This window comes from Pelodiscus sinensis, chromosome 2 (assembly GCF_052426305.1).
Source record: "Pelodiscus sinensis isolate ZL-2025 chromosome 2, ASM5242630v1, whole genome shotgun sequence".
NCBI lineage: Eukaryota > Metazoa > Chordata > Testudines > Trionychidae > Pelodiscus > Pelodiscus sinensis.
In genome coordinates this window covers 61992330-62013488 of record NC_143053.1, presented here as the reverse complement: position 1 = coordinate 62013488, position 21159 = coordinate 61992330, and the positions used below count along the sequence as shown (strand labels likewise).

General features: G+C 45.2%; 1 long non-coding RNA gene across 1 annotated transcript; it reads right to left on the bottom strand.

The window, feature by feature from the left end:
- Positions 1-2941: 2941 nt before the first annotated feature.
- LOC142827054 (uncharacterized) lies at positions 2942-16637 on the bottom strand. The gene is made up of 3 exons (XR_012901427.2): positions 16539-16637; positions 14323-14415; positions 2942-3052 (listed from the first exon to the last, which is right to left on the bottom strand). It is a non-coding gene; the product is annotated as an uncharacterized LOC142827054 (long non-coding RNA).
- Between the last annotated feature and the right edge of the window lie 4522 nt (positions 16638-21159).

Below are 21159 nucleotides of genomic sequence, written 5' to 3'. Positions count from 1 at the left end.
TGGACCTTAAGGGAGACCAGGCACCAAGGGCTGGAGGCCAGTGCCTGAATTGAGAAACTGCTATACTTTCAAGAGGGAGTGCCCCTACCAGGAAGGAGTATGGAGGCCCCACTCAGACAGTGAAAAGATTAGGAAAGCACTCCCTATGAGGGTAACCAGCCCCTCCCTCCCCGAATATGCTGGACCTGTGGGGAGTCTGGGCACATAGAGGGAATGCTCCAATGGGACCTGCCAGGCCTAGGATAGCTCTGAGGGAAGGGCTAAGCCAGGTCGTGATTATGGGAGGCCTGTCGCCAATGGAATGCATGGGAGGTACTTTCACTGTTGACACGAGCCATGTAAGGAGGCGTTGTCTTCAGAGAAGGGACAAGGGGGTGCCAAAATTTTGGGCTCAGGCCAAGACCACCCCAAGGGTAGGTGTAGTAATGACTGGCTCCCATTCAGAGCAGAGAAGTCCCAGGTAAATAAAGGAACTCATCTGGAAGCTGAGGGGGCTACAGCAAGGACCCAAAGAGTGGCATATGGTAGTCTTAGTATTGGATAGTCTAAGGCAGGAGGTGGCTCTCTTGCAATCACAGCTCAGGTCAAAAGCTGGGGCAAGGGATTACCAAATCTTTGCAGGTTGAGAGGCCAGGCAGGGAATCCTGGGAAGTCGGGGCAAAGAACTATAAAGCAAGAGACTATAAGAAGCAGAACTCTGTAGGCTAAGGTGCCTGACAGGGAACTCGGAGAAACTGCGACATGAACTATTATAGCTCCCTGGGTGAGGTAGGCCACGAGAGAGAACCCTGATGAACACGGGAAGTGACACTATTTTGTGGAGACACCCCGACCTGCTTGTTGGAAGGGGGAGAAGCGTGGTAGGATGGATGGGGTTGCGAAGCTCCCTGCTTGAAGTCTGTGGCCTTACTGTCCCAGTACACCATAGAATTATAGACTACTAGAACTGGAAGAGGTCATCAAGTCCACCCCCCTGCTCTCCTGGCAGGACCAAGTACCATCTAGATCATCCCTGATCGATGTCTATCTAGCCTGCTCTTAAATATCTCCAGTGATAGAGATTCCACAGCCTCCCTAGGCAATTTATTCCAGCGTTTAACCACCCTGGAATCAGAAGCCAGAAAGGCCCCATAAAAGGAGCTGGAGGACCAGAATCAGCCCAGTGCAGCTGGAGATGTTTAGGAGCTGTGGGTGACTGGCTGGCTCAGGAAGTGTCAGCATCATGGAGAGCTCCACCTGGGGTGCTACTATGGACTATATGAGAAACTGAGATAGAACCCTGAGGTTAGGGTGAGAACAGTGTCTCCAGGAAGGGAAGCCCTGGAGGCCCCACTCTCTATCTGAGTGGGGGAATAGACTAAGAGACTATACAGAGGGCAAGGAGATAGGCCCTGTACTCCAGGAGGGGTTTTCAGTGACAGGAGTGTGATTCAGCCAGAGGGCTAAGCAGCTGGAAAAGGCTGAAGAACAGGGGCAGTGCGGGCACATGTACTTGGCCAGATTGGGAGTGGGAGGATGCTTGCAGGAGGGGTATGCCAACCCATTACAGGTATAGTAGGGGCGGTGCCCCCTGCCGCTACGCTTCCCAACCTCCCTCTGGGGTAGGCAGCCCCGTCTCCCCCTCTGGCCACTGGGGAGGGCCAGGCTGAGATGTGGCAGCCCTGGCTCTCTCCCGTGAGACCAGGCAAGCCCTAGCTTTCCCCCACACTTTGGCTGCCAGGGGGTTGGGCTGGGCTGAGGCTGGCCTGGCTTGCTCTCCCCAGCCATTGGGGAGTTGGGCTGGGCTGGGCTGAGACTCTTCCTCCTCTCCCCCCCGCTTCCCCCAGCCCAGCTTCCCACAGCCAGGGAGGACCAAAGTCTGCTCTTCTCCCCTGTCCCTAACCTGGAGGCTGTTCCAGCTCTTGCCCCCTCACCTCTGCTCTTGGCCTGCCCCAGTCCTGATCCCCCACACCAATCAGCTCTGGCTTTCTCTTCCCCCTGGCCGCTGGGGCGAGGTTGCACCCGGCTGTTCCCCCTCAGTCACCAGAGGGAGGGGGGCATCTCTGGGGCCTCTCTGGCCCTATGTGCTCTTGTCCCAGGTTGCCAGCGGAGAGGGGGGCCTCTCTAGGGCCTTATAGGCCCCAAGCTCTCTTACCCCCTGGCTGCTGGGGGTAGGGTTGCCAGATACCTGCACAAAAAATCCCAGACATGGCAGGAAAAAATCGATTGAGCCCCCCCCCAAAAAGTTGCTGCACCTTTAAATTCATATTTTCATATTAATATTTTCTGGGTTTTTTTTACCAGACAGAAGATGCAGTTACTGGACTGTCCAGGCAAAAACTGGACACCTGGCAACCCTAGCTGGGAATGAGGGGGACCTCGCTGGGCCTGCTCTCTTCCCCAGGTCACCAAGCACAGGAAGGAAAAGGGGAGGAGGGAGGGAGGGGCTGCAGGTTGCAGAGTGTTGTAATGATATCACATGGTCATCCTACAGGAAAAGTTTAAAAAAAAAATAGAGACAATATTCAACAATTCAGTGCTCTCTAAATGTCAGCTCCATTCCCATGGTAGTCTATTGGAATTTGTCACTGATTTTAGTGAAGCAGAGTTTTGGCCTTAATAGACATTTCTACTGTACTCTGTAGCTGAAAGACTTTGTATCTACCATTTGCCAGCAGATGGCAATAGTGTAGGAGTTTGACAATAGCTTAAGAGCACCTTGTCACCAATTGTTGTGTTCTTCGTGTTCAGAATCCTTCTCTTAAATCTGACAGAGAACTGTGAACACTGTTTTTCCTCTAAGAAATTATCTTCTCATTAGCAACTTTCTGATCTACTAGTAAATGTCTAAAATCGTTTTGTTAGCACTGATTTTTCCCATGTATGTGAAAATGTTAACTCTGCCATTATGTTAGTGACAATCAATACTAATTAGATTAAATAACAAATTTCTTACATAGCATTTCTCTAGGTCCCCAAAAGGCACTTGTCCATCATGTATTATTGTCTATTAAAGTCATTTAAATAGGCAGGCAGGTCTCTTCATGATTTTTCCAGTTTCCAACTATAATTTCTGAAAAAAGTAAAGACAATTTGCTTTTTTTTTACATGGTGATACCAACTGGGCTTCCAGCATATCGGAGATCTCATTAAAACTCTCCTTTCCTGATTTCTGTTTTTTTTTCCTTTTCACTTCTAATAACACAGTCTTTAATACCTACATGTGAGTCCCCTGTTTTACATCTCAAAGTGCTTTTCAATGCGAGGTTAGCATTATATCCGTTTTCACAGGTGGGGAGACTGAGGCAAAGAGATTTAATGACCTGTCTGACTTCACAAGGGAGTCTGCAGCAGAACCAGGTATAAAAGCCAGCTCCCTGCTGTTCATTGGATCATGCAGCTTCCTATTTACATTTCAGCCCTCCTGGCATGGTAAGAAAGTACTTCCTTCCTACTTGTGAATCTGAGACAACCAAACTCAAACGTACTCCGAGGGGTGGGATTCTGAAAAATGCCTAAGTATGTGCCTAGCTCCCAAGACAGCTCTTTCTCTCTTACATGAATGATGTCAGTGTTACAGCCTTGTACGCATAGCAGAGGTGATGTGTGGGATGAGGGCATGTGTAGGCCTGCAGACTGAATTGGGTGCGGAGAGAGTGGGGACGACCTGGGAGGGAAAGGGAGCAATTGCCCTAGGGCCAAATGATTTTAAGGGCTTTTAGCTCCTGGATGCCACTGCTGCCACGAGCAACCAGAGCCTTGGGCCCTTTAGAAGCCTTGCCAGAGCGCTGCTTCGGGGGAGAAAGGGATCATGCTACCTGGGCAGTGCTGGGGGCTGGCTGCTCCCAACTCTTTTGCCTGAGGCCACCTCACTTCTGGAAGCCTAGCGATACCTTTCCACATGCACATTGCCCATGGACCTGGCAGCCCTGTCAGCTCCCCTGTGGATGTCCCACCAGATTTCTGCCTTCCATTTGGTACTGAGATTTTCAAAATGTCACCTCTTGCTAGGAGCTAGTGGATTGGAAGCTGGTAGGTGCCACCTGGCCTGCTTGAGCCCCTGGTGCTCTCTGATGTGAGAGTCGAGGCATCTTTGCACACCTGGTTGCTCCCCAGGAAGGGTGGGTGGCACAGCTCTGAGCCGTACCCCGATACACTTTTGCTTCTCTCCTGAAGAAGCCCAGTGCCATCTGGTGACATTCCTTGGAGCTGGTCCCTGCCTGTGGAGGTGGATCCCAGCTGCTATAAAATGTTCCCAGGGGTTCACTTGCTGCTTCTGTGGTGCTTTTGGCTCTGCTACTGCTGATGCTTCTCCAGAGACAATTTGAGAGGGTAGTCATGTGTCCCTTGCCTCCCCAGAACATTTAAATTGCACTTTTCTTCCCGTCTATCCAGACTTATGTCTCATTTCTGAACCAAAAAATACAGCTTTCGTACTGCATTACATTAAAACAGCCTAGACAACGTCTTACCCATATGTACTACCATATGGAGATCAGACTGAGAGCCTAGCCCTTTCGTTTCTAAGATTTGCAGAGGAGCTGGCAAGTGTGTTGCAGAGACAGCTTGACCCTGATGGTTTGGGGTCTCCATGGGTTCTCTGGCTGACTTTAGGAATGGTATCCACTTGCCTCGACACTGGGGTAGGCAATCATTTTTGCTTGGGGGCCACTTCAAAAATGTTTGAAGTAGCTCTGGGCCACCCCAGAAGGGGCAGGGCCTCATCGGGAAGGAGCAGGGCTACCCCACCCCCAGATCATGATTGGTTTGGGGGTAGGGGAGCCCCTTTGCTCCTCCTTCCCACTAGGCACCCATGCCCTGGAAGAGGATTGGCATGTTTCCCCACCCCTGGGCCAATCAGGGACTGGGGGCGGTGGAGGGCAGGAAGCTTCCTCCCGCCCTGTGAGGAGCATGTGGCACTCTGAAGTGCTGCAAGCTCCTCGCAGGGCCGTGGCAGGGTGAAGGAAGCTTCATGCAGCTCCCCCTCCCCCAGGCCCTGATTGGCCTGGGGGCAGGGGAAGTGTGAGAAGCCTCCTCCGCTCTCCCCCCACCCTGCGATGAGCGTGCAGCGCTTCAAAGCACCATATGCTCCTCACAGGGTGGAGGAGGCTTCACGTGCTCCCCCGTTCCCAGGCCAATGAAGGCCTGGGAGCAGGGGAGCATACGAAGCCTTCTCCGCTCTGCCCCCGTCCTGTGAGCAGCGCAGGGCGTTTTGAAGCACTGCATGCTGCTTGCAGGGCAGAGGCACAGTGGAGAAGACTTTGGGCACTCCCCTGCCCCCAGGTCCTAATTTGCCTGCAGGGAGCAACAGAGCCTCCGCAGGCCAGATCCACTCGCTTAGCAGGCCGGATGTGACCTGAGGAGGCCCTTTTGCCCAGTCCTGCTCTATACCATATAGTTTCATGGAGGGAGGACATAAGAAAGGAAAAAAGGACAATAGGAGGATCTTTGTGCCTTCAAGATGGGTTCAAAACCAGACCATGGCCTGGGAGGAATGGCAAAACAAATACCAACAGTAGTTGTGAGGGGAAATGCCTCAGAAGATGCTTCAAAGATCATCATCCAGTTCATGGACTTTCTAAAGTAAAAGCCCTGTTTTTCTTTCAAATATTATTGATGTTTTTATTCTGGCAGCACCCACAATGCTCTTGGGGCTTTCTCCTGACACATGAAGACCCAGATCTTGCCTCTAAGGACTCACAGACTTAGAAAACGAGCAGCATGAAAAGAGTAGGGCAAAGAGATCAAATATGTAATCAAAACATAGCCAACATGTAAAAAACATCCACTATCCTGAAATGGCCCCAGGCAGCATTTGTTAGCTGACAGCTTGGCAGTATCTTGGCAGAGGTGGGGTGTTGGGACGAGGAAAAGTAGTAGCCTTATTGAACACTTTTTGGGGGTGTTGCACATAAAGAGCATCATAGAAGAAGTGGGGAAGACAGTTGAGAGAAGTGGGCAAAGGAAGGAATCAGTATTGCCCAACTGCAAATGTTCAAAAATCTTGAGTCTGGCTTGCCAAGAAAACCTATATTGGGCTTGAAAATAATGTACAAAGAAGAGATTTGGTGTTCTTTTCATTTGCCTTTTGTGTTTTGAGCCTATAGTGTGTACCGGGATTACATTTGGAAGCTTTCTCCACAGCCATGAGGGCTAGAAACTTGCTTTTCCTTTAAGAAGGAAGGCTGAAATCATGCCACACGCACTGGACTCTGAGAGTGAGGAAGCAATGATTATCATGAGAGTCATGACAAAATCATGGGAGCTGGCACTCCAGGGTTGAGGCTGGCATCATGGTAGCAGTGGGCAGCACAATAACTGAGAAAAGTAGCTTGTGTGGGGAAGGCAAAGTTATGAAGGGGCTTGGAGGGGAAAGTAAGACGGTTGAACATGCTGCAGAGGCAGTGGTGGAGTCAGTGGAGTGATATGGTGAGGGAGCTGAAATTAGTGCAGGAGGATGATTTTAGGAGCTGCTTTATGCATGGGTTGGAAGGAGTGAGGGTGATGTGATATGTTTGTCATGGAAGCTAGGGAGGAGAAGACTATGGTAATCAAGACTTTTCTCTTTTGCTGTAACAGGTAATGTGGGTAGTGAATCCTCCCTTCTGCACAACCAAAAATGTCTGTGCTTTTGACTCACTAGCAAACAAGTGTGTCTATAGTCTTAGGCTGTCATGCCATGAACAGTACATGCCTGTATATTTGTCAAAGCTATCTCCTGCTTGTTGGCTGACATGAAGTCAGGGCCGGATTTATGTACAAGCTAAGCAAGCTACAGCTTACAGTCTCAGTTTGAGAGGCCTCTAAATACAAAAATATAATAGTTTTTAGTTGCATCATCACCTATGTACTGGCATATATGAAAATGTAAAACTTTATTATTTCTATTGTCATTATCCTTCTGTTAGCATTACCAAAACATGTGCATTATTCTATGGCGCCTCTTAAACGTGACATAGTTTAGGGCCTCAGCATGTCTTAATCCCTGCAGGAAGTAAATAAACGTGGGTGCAGGGGAGGGAGGAGTACTTTAGAGAATCCACATCTAATGTAAACAGCATATTTTTACTCCTTTTTTCTGTGTTGGCTTTAGGTCTCTTGCCCATACCCATTAGGGTTGCCAGATGGTTTCAACAAAAATACTGGACACACTTGACATTACATCACAATCTACATTACATTTTATTTAGAAAATACTGGACAGTTATATTTTCTCAATTTGTTTCCCGAACAGAAAGCTCAAATACTGGACTGTCCAGTTCAAAACAGGACACCTGGCAACCCTAATACCCATTGCACAGCTGCAGTGTTAAATGCTGTGATACCCAGTTGTAACATAAAAGGTAACAAATCATTGAATCAGGAGGTGTTATCTAAACACCTCTGGTTATTTTTGTTGTAGTTTTTACACTTCTATGGCATACAGAGAGATAATGCTAAGTACCAGCTGCTGAAAGAATGTGTTCAGCCTTACATCCGGTATCATGTCTCTGAGACTGACTCTTCGATAATGAGTTTTCTCTTTGCATTTTCCTTGGATGCCAGAGGGAACTGCACCAGAATGCCATTGCCAAGTGGCAATTGTCTGCTAGTGCCATTGTTGTTGAGTGGCATGAAACACAAATGTTTGCTCTATTGATTATCTTTCCAAAATAGAAATACAAAAATCTCCTTGTTGCAATATCTTAAATATAAAGGCCTGTGTAGAGAAGTTCTGATTGAAAGAACTGGAAGTGTTCTGCATTGAAAGAACTGGAAGTGTTTTGCAAAATAGACTGTTCTCAAAGATGTAATGGGTTTGCAAGAGCATGTGTGTAGAGGAAACCTGTACTTGAGCCTAAACCATCTCATTGTTCTCTGATAATCCTGGTACATGACTATTGCTTGTTGGCCCTCCTGCAATGCAAATGTTTTGGTTTTCGTCAAGAAGATTGATGGTGACAGGATGCCTACCCTGTAGAAATGTGGTAGGTTTAGATGTTAAAATAATAAAAGAACAAGTTAAAAATCACTTAAAGTTAGATGTCTGCAAGTGATCAGGTCTTGCATCCTAGAACACTCAAGGAGCTGATAGAAGAGGTATCTGATCCATTAGCTATCATCTTTGAAAAGTCATGGAAGTCAGGAGAGATTCCAGAAGACCGAAGAAGGGAAATAAGAACAACCCAGGAAACTAGAGGTAAGTCAGTTTTACTTCTGTGCTAGGGAAGATAATGGCGTAAGTAATTAAAGAATTCATCTGCAAACACCTGGAAGATAACAAGGAGATAGGTAACAGCCTGCATGGATTTGTAAAGAACAAATCATGTCAAAACAATCTGATAGCTTTCTTTGATAGGATAACAAGTCTTGTGGATAAGGGAGAAGCGGTGGACATGGGATACCTATACTTCAGTAAGGCATTTGATACGGTCTCGTGTGACCATCTTATCTGTAAACTAGGGAAATAAAACCTAGATGGGGTTACTGTAAGGTGGCGTTACTGTAAGGTGGGGGCATCACTGGCTAGATAACTGTTCACAGAGTAGTTATTAATGGTTCACAGTCATGCTGGAGGGGTGTAACAAGTGCGGTTCTCAAGGGTCTGTTTTGGGACCGGTTTTATTCAATATCTTCATCAGCGATTTAGATATTGGCTTAGAGAGTACGCTTACTAAGTTTGCAGATGATACCAAGCTGGGAGGGGTTGTAAGTGCTTTGGAGGGTAGGGTCATAATTCAAAATGATCTGGACAAACTGGAGAAATGGTCTGAGGTAATAGGATGAAGTTTAATAAGGACAAATGCAAAGTACTCCACTTAGGAAGGAACAATCAGTTTCACACATACAGAATAGGAAGTGACTGTCTAGAAAGACATATTGCAGAAGGAGATCTATGGGTCAGTGGACGCCTTTAGATATGAGTCAACAGTGTGACGTAATTACAAAAAAAAGCAAGCATGATTCTGAAATGCATTAATAGGAGTGTGGTGAGCAAGACACGAGAAGTCATTCTTCCGCTCTACTCTGCACTGATTAGGCCTCAGTTTTGTGTCCAGTTCTGGTCACCGCATTTCAAGAAAGAAGTGGAGAGATTGGAGAAGGTGCAGAGAAGAGCAACAATTATTAAAGGTCTGGAAAACATGAGCTATGAGGGAAAACTGAAAGAATTGGGCTTGTTTAGTTTAGAAGAAAGAAGACTCAGAGGGGACATGATAGCTGTTTTCAAGTATCTAAAGGATGTTACAAGGAGGAAGCAGGAAAAATTGTTCTCCTTGGCCTTTGAGGATAGGACAAGAAGAAATGGGCTTAAATTGCAGCAAAGGAGGTTTAAGTTTGACATAAGGAAAAACTTCCTGCCTGTCAGGATGGCTAAACATCGGAATAAATTGCTTAGGGAGGTTGTGGAATCTCCATCACTGGAGATATATAAGAGTAGGTTGGATAGTAATCTATCAGGGATCATCTAGACAGTGCTTGGTCCTGCTGTGAGGGCAGGGGGCTATACTCAATGACCTTGCAAGGTCCCTTCCAGTTCTAGTAGTCTGTTTCTATGATTCTATGACAATACAGTGTTCGGTGTTCAATGAGAGGTTTAACCTAAGCAACAGTATCTTGATCTTTATCTAGTACTTTGCATCAGTCGATCTCAAAATACTTTACAAAGGAGGTCACAATCATTAGGCCCATTTTACAGATAAGGGAATTGAGGCACAGCAGCGATGTAATTTGCCCTAAGTCCCAGTGCTCATAAGGCCAGGTGATTGTCTCAGTTTACACTTCATGGGCACATGTTGAAAACTCAGAGGTTTATGTTGTGATGTTGCTCTGATTTTATTTCCATGATTTTGGAATTAAATTATAAAGACTTTGCCATTTTCCGAGAGAGTTAATGCAGCATGTTACATAGAGGAGGCCCTTACTTTTATGTTTCTCATTTTGTTTTTCTTAATCTAAAACCAATGTGAAAATATGGATGCGCATTGAGTGTGGAGTGAGGGGCCTGGAAGGCATTAGTGACATATCTAAGGATATCATTTCAACTCATCCTCTGTATATGCTTATTGCCATAGCTTTTAACAACAATTTCTGAAAAAATGTGATTGTTACTGTTTGTGGGGTGCTCAGAAACTTCCTTTCCACAGGACACCTAATGAATTGAGCTTCAATGAACCACTGTGAGGTAGGGAAATATTACCTATATTTTGCTGATGAGGCATGGGAAAAATAAATAACTTGTCTGAGGCCACACAGAAAGTCTGTGGCAGAGATTAATCCCAGTCCAGTGCCTTCAGCACAAAAATATCCTTCTAAATTTTTATCTTTAAGTCTTGCTGGTTAAAATTATACCCAAGATCCAGGTTTGGCAGGCTAAGACCTGATGAAAATAGGTAATAGGGGATTAACAAAACCTCTCCAAATTGAAATATGTCTTCCATAGGCTGGTGACCTATACCTTTTGGATCCTTTCAGAACTCAAGAAGCATCACTGGTCCAGTGAAGAGGCTAGTGGGGTAGGAAACAGCCAGTGGTAGATGAGTAGAGGAGCAGGGAGGTGATAACAGAATGAACAGGTCAGTGAGGTAATTAAAAGCATTAGCAGCCAGTCTGTCAAGTATTTTGTATAAGGAAATGTGACACTCCAAAGTGAAAGCAGCTGTGCTTACTGTAATATAAAACCATCACAGCTGCTTTTGTAATGTCAGCAGACTCTAGTGGTCTGCAGGCAGAATCGAACTTCTGGGACTTCTGGAGCTTAGCAACGAACTTCTGCCGCATGAACTAAAAGCCAACTGGCTGGTAGCGAAGGCTGTAAAGCAGAGTGACAGGGCGTTTGCTCTGCACTGGCCCTTTAAGGGCAAAACTCCAGCCCTGAGTGAGGGCTGAGAGTGAAGCCCCAGCTGAGCCAGCTCTGCTAATGAGGGCCATATAAAGGAGGACTCCTGTAGAGAGAGGAGAACCTAACTGCTGCTCTGGCTGGAGAGCAGTAGAGACAAGACTGCCAGGGAAGTGGGAGGCTTCCTGGAGGTAGAACAGTGCTGGGGAAGGAAGGCAGAGCTGGGGAGGCTCTGGCCAAGTAAGCCCCCAGGCTGCAAGGCCTAAGCTACTGGGGCTGCAGGAGGCAGCCATGGTAAGCAGGGCAGCAGGTCCACACCTCTTTGCCAGTGATGAGTGGCCATTACAGATTGCAGTCTGCCCTGGAGGCAGGGGCTAGAAGAAGGGTGGCAGTGGGTCACTGAGGCATGGTGGGTGCAGGGGAACTAAGTGTTCCTGGGGAGAAGAACTGAGGGTCCCTGGGAGAAGGGAGCACCCTGGAGTGTGCAGTAAACACTACTCCCCTGGAAGGGGGTGCAGAGAGACTGGAGTGGGCACTGCCGGAGGGCAGAGTCCTGAAGAGGACACCGTGGTTAAAGAAGAGCACAGGGAGATACCAGCTAGAGGAAGGCGCCCAATGAAACCATGAGCTAATTCCCCAAGTCAACCAACTGAAGGCTCCATGCTGGTGAGTCTACCCTGTGACAAGCAGACTCATTATTCTCACTCTAGGTGGTCTGGGTGCCACTAGATGGGACAGTAGACCACACCCAGAAGGGGTCACACTTTCATTTTGGAATGCAAAATGAAGAAACAGAACCATTTCTGTAATTGAATTCTTCAGTGGTGACCTAGAACATAGGGAGCAGTTGTGGAAATTTTGCATTTATCTCTGGGAGATCTTACTATATTAAGAATTGTAGAAACAATTGTGGCACCTTAGAGACTAACAAAAATATCTATAGTATCATGAGCTTTTGTGGCCAAAAGCCACTTCTTCAGATGATCTAGAGAGAAATTGTAGGTAATTCCAAAAGGTAGGGAGACCATAGCCCTTCAGGGACTGAGAATAATGAAGGTTGACTAGACAAATTCACTCTGATTTTAACATGTCCAGAAAAGTTATCACCTCCTGGAGATGTTTGTCTATATTAAGGCGGCATTCTCCAGAAGCCAAGGGCGGTGGAGGATGGGGGAGGGGGAGAGAGACTTTTGGATCTTTCCAGTTGAGTAAAAGGATAGGAAAGCTTCTTGGACTATCTATTCAAGGAAGACCCCAGTCCTTCCTAGCAAGGGTTGGAAGGTCTTGGCCTTTGCATGGAGGTTCTTGTTCTGAAGAAAATGGTCATGAACTTGTAACCCTAGAAAAATCCCTGGGTTGTGTTTAAAGGACTGTTTACCACTCTGAGTCCTTGTTGCAGTTGAGGTGATCTCTTAGCATGCAGGTTCTTTCATTGGTTTTAATATATTTTATCATTAATGTTTTCTCCTTACAAATGAATGTCCCTGTTTAGAAAGAGCTGTGCGGTAAGTTCTAATTGGGTAATTACAGCCTCTGAGGAGAAGGCAAAGCAGGCCTGCTGAGGCAGCCTGACTTGCTGGGGATATCATAGATACCCCAATCAGGAGGGAGATCTGGTTCTCTACCCAGGAGAGGTGAGGACTGTGGAGTAAGAAGCCTAAAGATGAGTGTCCCTGCTGGACCATGAGGGGGAAATGGAGGTGCAATTTCCTCAATCTGTGACATATAGTGGCAGTGTGTGTGGAATATATTGCAGTGTGAATTACCATTAATGACAACCATATTGAAAGGAAGTACTGTAGAAGGAATAAAACAGAGAAAAAAGGGTCTCAGAATCTTTTTTGGAAAAGGGATAGAAAAAAGAGACCAGGAATTAGGAGCTACTGAAGAAACAGCAGCTGCTGAGCATGTGTGAGCAGCAAGATTTGTCTGCTGTTGATCTGAAGACAACAGAGGAGGTAACCTGTGCTGTGCTCAGATATGAGGCAAGACGGGGGTACCCTGAATACAGGGGCTCCCTTTTCCTTTTACAGGGCAGGCAGGAGATGGAGGAGACAGATCTACTGACCAGACACTCAAAGTAGTTACTGCAGGCGGGCAAGTTAGAGAGGTGCCCTGTCATTTCCTGCGCCAGCCTCTACTCAGCCAGGGCCACCTCCTACCTGCATTGAATGGCTGCAGCTCTCTGTCCTAGCTCCACAGATCCATCTCGCCTACTCATGTTTGAGGGGAAAAGCAAGAAATGACAGAGAGGAGGCAGCGGAAAAGAAATGGAAGGGAGTCAGACTTCAGGGGAGATTGCAGTGCTCCTGCTCAGGTATCCAGTTTTTAAATATTATCAAGTCAGCAACCCTGCTTAGCTTAATGTAGATTAAATGTTAGTGTTACATCAATGAATGATACAAACATAAGCAAACCAGGTATTTGCATTTTGCCCCAGAGGTGGCTGCTTTTCAGTGATGGAAACAGACTCCAATTAAAGTACATGTGTCAAGGGTGTGTCCTTCATTGAAAAGCATAGGAAATAGCATAAGGCCCTGTCTGCAAGCCCATGGACAGTGGAATTCCTATTGACCTTCATGGGAGTTCCCTTTGACTTCCAAAGGAGTGATGCATGAAAAAGTCTCGTAGCATAGAGTCCAAATTTGGTAAAGTCCTTTGGCATGAACGGTTCTGTATACATGTGAGAAGAATTTATTGTTGCTGTGTCTAATATTGATGTGTGTATAAATAGTTTGTACTTACTTGGAATCCAAATACAGTATAATTGAATTGAGAGTTCAAAGAATGTAATGCATGATTTTGTTATAACGCAAACCCTAATGACACCATTTAATTTGGCTTTAGGCCAAAACCAGATGCCTCTCATAATTAATTGGCTTGTTAGCAAATTAGGAGGAAAGCATATGACTTCTATTAAACAGTGTCAAGTTGGTCTTGACAGAGGTGGGTGCAGGTTTCCCTCTAGGATCAATACCTTAACCCTTCTTGCATGCAATCATTATAATTGAAATAGCACGCAACTTAGTGCACACTGTGTTGTGCTCATCTGACTTTATGGTGAGAGGCAGCCTTGGTCAGCAGCCCACTTGATGTCCGTTGGAGCTTAGCTTGCTTCAAAGCTCCCCCCCTCCCCAATCTTGTATAAAAGATTTTGCAGATTTGCTCTGCTTTGACTGTAGTCCTCCCCGCATTGTGCCACCACCTCAGTTCTTTGCTCAGAATGGGGGAAACTTACCTAGAGCCTATTTCACTGGTTGGGTTTATTTTGCGTTGTATTAGGGAAGATGTTCTTCTTCACCCAAACACTAACTTAACTCGTATATTTGGTGATTTGTTCTTTTCACTTATAAACATGTAGACTTAGCTATCTCCAGAGGCTTTTTGCCACATTGGCCCTCCAGATCTGTACTGGGTTGCCTGTGATGGCCACTGGCATAAATTACAGCAGCTGGGGAGGCAACCAGACCCAGGCTATATAGGGATTGCAGAGCCTTTATATGCCCCCCCCCCCCCACTTGACTCACCCATTGCAAGGAGTGCAGGAAAGTGCTATCTTCATCAGCCCTGTGCATGCTGCTTCTGCACCAGGGAAATTCTCCTTTTGGCCTGTTGTAGAGCTATGTGGAGGAAATCATTGGCAGGGAACACACATTGTATTAAACCTATAAAACCTAAGAACTATGCTATAAATTCTTGAGCTTCATCTGTTGGCATGCCATTATTAACTATTTACCTATGTACATGACAGCTATCATTTAAAGAGTCCTCCTTGTAACACTGTGTTTCAGCTGTGGTGGAGAATGGCACATCTCATTTTTTCCATCCATCATTAGGCCCACAAAGTCGCACCCTGCAAAATTGCTTTGTGAAGTTGACAACTTAGTAAACTCTGGGTCCCTCTACTCAGACTGTGGTGATTTTTTTTTTTAATGCTATGAATTACCTTTTTGTTTCTTTTGGGCCTGGACCGTGTCACAGTAATTCATGCCTGGTGATTTCTAGCCTGGGGCTATTTTAGTGCACTCCATTGGGGTACCATGGATGACCATCTGGTTCACAATGCAGCTGCTCCCCTGTTAGGTGGTGTCAGCCTAATTAGAAATGATTATGCTGTGTCTCCAGACCACTTCCTTGCTGCTTCTATATGCAATTCAAGAGGTTGTCTTGGGTCTAACCCTCCCCACCGCAAATTGCAATGAAGGGTAACCTATGCTAGAGAGTGGGACACATGAGTGGCCCTCCTTCATCTCAGTGGGCTGTAAGATTGTCTCCTGGGACAGGGTAGTTTTGCTGACTGTGTTTGCATACTTAGAATTTGTTGAGTGCCGATTGAACCATAGGAGTGCTTCGGATGCAGAGGGAGCTCTCATAATGCTGTGTGAAATCAGCACACACAGTACTTCACGTGCCCTTGCTTTATGTGTATTTCACTTTGTAATACTGGGAGGAAAAAATTATGTAGATGGAAACCAGCAGAATCTGGCAACCTGGTGGCCAATGGTAAACAAAATGTCTCCTGCGCCGCACACAAGACCCCAGTGGACCACAGGTTGCCCACCACTGCTATATTGGGTTGAGTCCTGGCTGCTTTAGAGACTACCCGTATTGACTAGCACATAAGATACAGGGAGGCCATTGAGTTAACCTTTTGGAGACTAGCGGCAGGTTGTGTTTTCTGGGAGAAGGGCCTTTGATTCCGGAATTGATTGCCCCTGCCCGACTGACAGAGCCAGAGTCTGCTGACCTCTAGGTGAAAGGGAGGGTTTAGCTTGAAATGAGTGGCTTGGGGGTGCATAGGGAGCTTTGTAGCGGGTTAATGGGAAGAATGTCTTCTCTGTTTTTAGTAAACATGTAATTGAAATTGCACATAGTTAAACAGAGCATAGGCCCCATGGGACCTGATAATTCTATGCACATTATACATTAAAGGATGGTTCCGTAGTAACGGTGTGGTAATTATCAGGGCTTTTGTCATAGGTATCTGTGAGAGTTCATGTTGCGAATGGGAATCTGCTTTTCTCCAGTCCACGGCCCTTCCATACCCCTCCACTATCCCACTTAAACCTCCCACTCAAAAAGAGGTGTCTTGTCTCAGTAGGCTACCCTGGTAAATAAAGGAAAGAAAGAAAGCCCACCTAGTCACACTGTCTGTAATTCATTATAGCAATGTCACCCAAATCTAGTGTGGAAGGGGGAGGTGAGTGTTACAAACTGCAGATTTATGCAAGTATTTAATAGTGGCTTGCCAAGAAAGTCGCTACTCTTTTCAGAAGAAATCTTTCTTTGTGTCTTTTGATATTTAAAGAGCTGTAATTACAATGGCAAAGCTTTGAATTCTTTTTTTTCTGTCCTCTTATACACACTAATTTATGGACCAATCCAACATTACAGACAACCTAATGAAAGAATCACACACTCCCTTTATACTCCCCACCCCCCGTTTTACAGTTTCACTTGTGTGGATGAATGCAGAGTAGTTGATGCTATAAATAAGTTTAATGATGTATCTTGCCCCTCAATTGCTAGTTGTTGATGCTGCAGTCCTGCATAATAGGAGAAGAAAGGAACTGAATTTAAATCTTTGTCTGTCTGTTTCTTCCTCTCACTCATGATCCTAAAGGCTCCTCTACTAAATTTAAAGCTCTCAATATGATACCCCTTTTTTGTTCCTTTTTAGCATTGTGGAAAAGATTAAAATGACATAGGTGAATGCCAAGAGGTTCCATCAAAATATGCATACCCTCTTTAAAATGATGCTGTCTTTTTCTTAGGTGGCCAGAGTTGGTGAAGAGCAGAATCAGGAAAAGGATGGAGGGAAACTCATGCTGTGAGCTTTGTGCTACTTTCTGTGAAGTATCCTGAGGCTGACATATCAGACGCACTGTGACAGGGTGGACCAACCTCACATTGGGCCAATGGGGTCTGACCAATAACAGCGAACCCAGGAAATCAAGCCCCCCCCTCCTCCCACACACACACATAATGCACATGTTCAGGGAGGAAGGCATAAATAAAAGGATGCAGCCCAGCTATGTCTGGACTGGCTGAGGAGGAGGAGGGACATGTGCTGAAGGCTCCTGCGGAGATGCCTGGGATCTCCGAGTGGTGGGAACCATGGATCCTCACTACGCAGCGGACAACCACCTGACTGCAGAGACCGACCGGGATGCCAAGCTGCTGCCAGCCGAAGAGACGCCTGAGATGAGCCTTGCTGTAGGAAGTGACCCAGGGAATGTATTTGAAGCTGATGCTTGAACTTTTAACTAGGAAGTTCCAATTTCATCTGACGTGTCATAGGAGATCCTGCATGTTCAGCAGGCCCACCCCCTTTGGTCCAATGCAAGATTGATACATCCCATCACCGAGTCATCGGGACTCTCTGTTAGATCAGGCAATTTAAGGAGATCTGGGGAACTCAGGGCTCCTGTCAGGGCCCAGTAAACTCTCTGCCTATGCCTCCCAAGCCTCCTGGCTGGGGCAAGCAGTTGCAGCTGGGCTTTGATCCTCTGGGCAGGGTAAAGACAGCAAATATTCTGCAGTCCCTGTGCAAGGCAAAGCAAACAAACAGCCAGCTGCTCCTATCATTAGAGATCTTTGAATGTGCACTGTCCTCCAAAGCTTTTGGGGGAAATTGGTCCTCACAGCCAGACTGCAGAACTAGCTAACAATCTGACTGACCCCTCCCTGGGTTTCCAGGCTGTAGTGGAGACAGGCTCTTAACCCAACCAACAGTTCCAAAGCATATTTAAAGCCCAGCCAATGCTGTAAATTGGAGCCATGTTAACAGCTCAGTCAGAGCCAGGTTGCCTGAAAAGACTGTAGCTGTGAAGTAGCCAAGGTTGGAACTTCCAGGTGTGTGTGTGTGTGGGGGGGGGGGGGGGGGGCAGGGTATAAACAACGTGAGAGGCCTACCTGTGCCCTCTACCCTAGAATATATGTCTCCCTATTTTTGGCTTCTGGATATCAATGTCAGAAATGAGCTGTTGAAATCATCTTATGATTTGAATTTTTAAGGGATAGAGGTGAGTGTTGGCGAAGTTTCTCAGGCTAGCAAGGACTGTGGTTCATCTTGTTTCTGCCTTCCTCCAGTGTGAGGGAGTCTTGCTTGTGCCAGGTGGGCATTATAAGCCTAATACACCCATGAGTCACTCCCACATTCTCCTCTGGGCTACACCAGCCCTGTAGGTTGACAACAGATGCACCCAAGCCCAAATCCCTTCAAAGTGTCCCTCTGATTTCTAGTCCCTGATCCCAGATCCTTTATCTCCAGTGTGTCTACACTGCAAAGAAAGACCTGGCTCCAAGTCGCAGAGCTTGGGTAAACTGACTTGGGCTTGTAGGGCTTGGGTTGTGAGGCAAAAAATAGCAGTGTTGGATGTTCCTACTTAGCCTGGAATGTAGGCTCTGAAACTCGGTGAAGGAGGTGGTCTTGGAGTCCAAGTGCCAGTACTTCTGTAACCACCTACACTGCTATCCTTGGCCTACAGCATGAGTCCTGGGAGCTCAAATAAGTTAATCCAGGCTCCACAACTTGGTGCCACAGATTTTTCTTTTCAGTGTAGACATTCCTAATGGAACAGTGTACCTGAGTTTATCTTAGGTTGCTGCTCTTGTGTCACATCCACCACTGGAGTTTGATTATAGTAAAGTAAAAGGAAATGTATTTGAGAAAGTAGAGCTTCAAATAGAAACAAGTCTGACTGAGTTATGGTAACAAATGGTTATAGGCAGCACAAATACAAAACTGAGGCCTGCATTTTTATTAATAATTATCTTTGCTATCTAATAAAATCGATTCTCACTCCAGGGAGCTAGGAGCTAGTCTTTCATGAAGCACTGCCACACATCAAGGTGGTATCTCTTCAGTGAATGTCTATGCACACAGAGCGTCTTCCTCTAGCCTGTGATGTACTGAATCTGTCTTTTGTCTTTATTCACATACACTGCTGGTCCCTCGCTGTCGTATCATTCCTCTTCACTTCACAGCGATTTCATTGTTTATACTTTGTCTTTGATGCTTTCCCTTTGGCTTTTCTGGGTTAGTACAATTTGAGCAATGCAGTATCTAATTGGCTAACTAGGGAAAGGTGATGCTTCCTTTCTACCACTCAGTGATGACCCATCACTGAGACATGATTTCCTGATGACTCACTTTCACTCTGAGATCAGGACATAATGTTCAATATTGTGACGGTCCTTAAATATCACCCATAGATAGACACATCTCTCCACTTATCAATAAGTTACAAGCTTTCAGTACAGACTTTGCCTGCTAACCTGTGTGGATAAATACCATGTGTGCCAGGTGTAGTGAGTTTGTCCGGTCTGAGTCAGGAGTTGCTTGTAATTCACTAGTGGGGACCAATGGTCTTCTGGGACACATCTGTGCACTTTGCCGTCCTCATCTGATGCAGCTGTGTGACAACCGCTGTGTTGATGGGGCTGAATCTAAGCATTGGAATGCCAGGATGTTATGGAACCACAGGTTGAACTCATGGCAGCTATGTGTCTTCCTTTATTCTTTCCTTATTACAATGAGCTTCATGAAACTTGGGTCTGGTCCAAATGATTTTTCCACTCGCTAAAATACCTTCAGATCGTGTACTTTTGGACAAGGTTGGGAGCTTCTTGACATTCTTCTTTGCTTTGGATGGACATTGACACAATTGTGTCAGAGCCATTTAGACTGGGGCTTTGCTTTAGCATTTTGTTGGAAGCCTCTCTTTTCACTCTCGCTATTACTATGTAGTCCCCACTTGCCAACCCTGAGGTAGCTGTGTTACAGTGATGCTGGATGCACACAATTCCCATACTGTCTCGAACACAGACCATCAGTATTTAAGGTGACTTAAACAGACCGATATATAAGGCAATTATTGGGATATTAATAATATAGCTCAACTGTCACTTATTATAGGGATAGTTCCTCATTTCAGGCCCACATTTACTTTCATTCTGGTGTTCTTTCATCCTGTATTGCATATCTACTTAGGAAAAGGATGAATAATTGATTCCCAAATCATTTTAAGCATTCCTATTCTTTTTTCTATTTTTCATTGTGTATTAACCTGTATTTTTAGGCTATTGCTGGATATGAAGTCTAGAACACCCCAATGACACAAGTTGCCAGATTTAAGACCCAGGTCATTTCTGTTGTCTTTAGATAGGTGCTCTTGGACCAAGCTTTAGCTATAGTTCCATGAGTATCGTTTCATAATGACTGCAGGCAGGTGAGCATGGAATGCGTGACTCCCAGTGATCTATGAACACTAAATTTGTGGCTTGAAATTCCATGCTGTTGATATTATTTCAAGCTTTGTAAGAAGAAAAATAGTTATTCCTGCGACTCTCCTCTCCAAAAATGCAAGTAAACAACTGAGTTGCTTAGTCTAGAGCGCATTGTATTTAGTGAGCTGCATTAATATAGATTCTTTTAAATAAATATTAAGAAGCCCTTTTAAAAAGCTAGTCTTAGAACAATTTTTCAGTACAGTTTGCATTACATTGTACAATTTTTTTCAATGGATTATTTTGTTTAGATTATCCTGGCAACACACATTGATTATGAACATATGGATAGTACATTCTTGTGTTCTTGACAGTGGGGAAAAAGGTGACTTAGTCTGAACAGTCTTGTAAAATCCTTAAACATGAGTAGAGTTAAACTGAGACTTAAAAATAAATAACCTCTCTCTGAAAAACATGCTGCTTGGGTCCTTATCCAAAGCCTACTGAAATATATTGAAGTCTATTCAGTGGCATTGAAATAAGCCCCAAACTTTACGTGTTCTTAGACCATGGAAATATTTTACTGTGTTCATGCGTTCCCTTGAATTTGATTAATGTTAAGCACATGCATGAGCACTTAAGTTGGAACCTCAATATTGAAAGACTTTTCTTTTTATTGCAAAAGTAATGTGTACTCAAATCAGTCCTGCGAGAGCTTTAGTTTTCTTCAAAGAATTTCTTCATACATTTTAGTTTCCAATTTCCAATTTATTACTACATTTATGACACTCAATTGCTCTCATAATACAAAACCTCTTCGCGTTTAATGAAAATATTTAAACAACTTTTTTTGGTGAAGAAGCAAATGATGGTTAATTTGCCTGCCATTTTGCATACAAATTACAAACTAGAGAACAAATAACTCCATAGCCCTTATTTTAGACTGTATAAAATATACAAAAATGTTCCTTGTAGTGTTTGAATATACTTCTATTGCATTCAGAGAACAATAGGAGAACCCTCCTGCAGATAATTAAAACACCTGCAAATGTTCATAGTTCTTAGAAAATGTAATGTCACAAAGTGTATAGGTTAACAGATAACGTGTCCTTTAAATTGCCTAAGTAAAACAT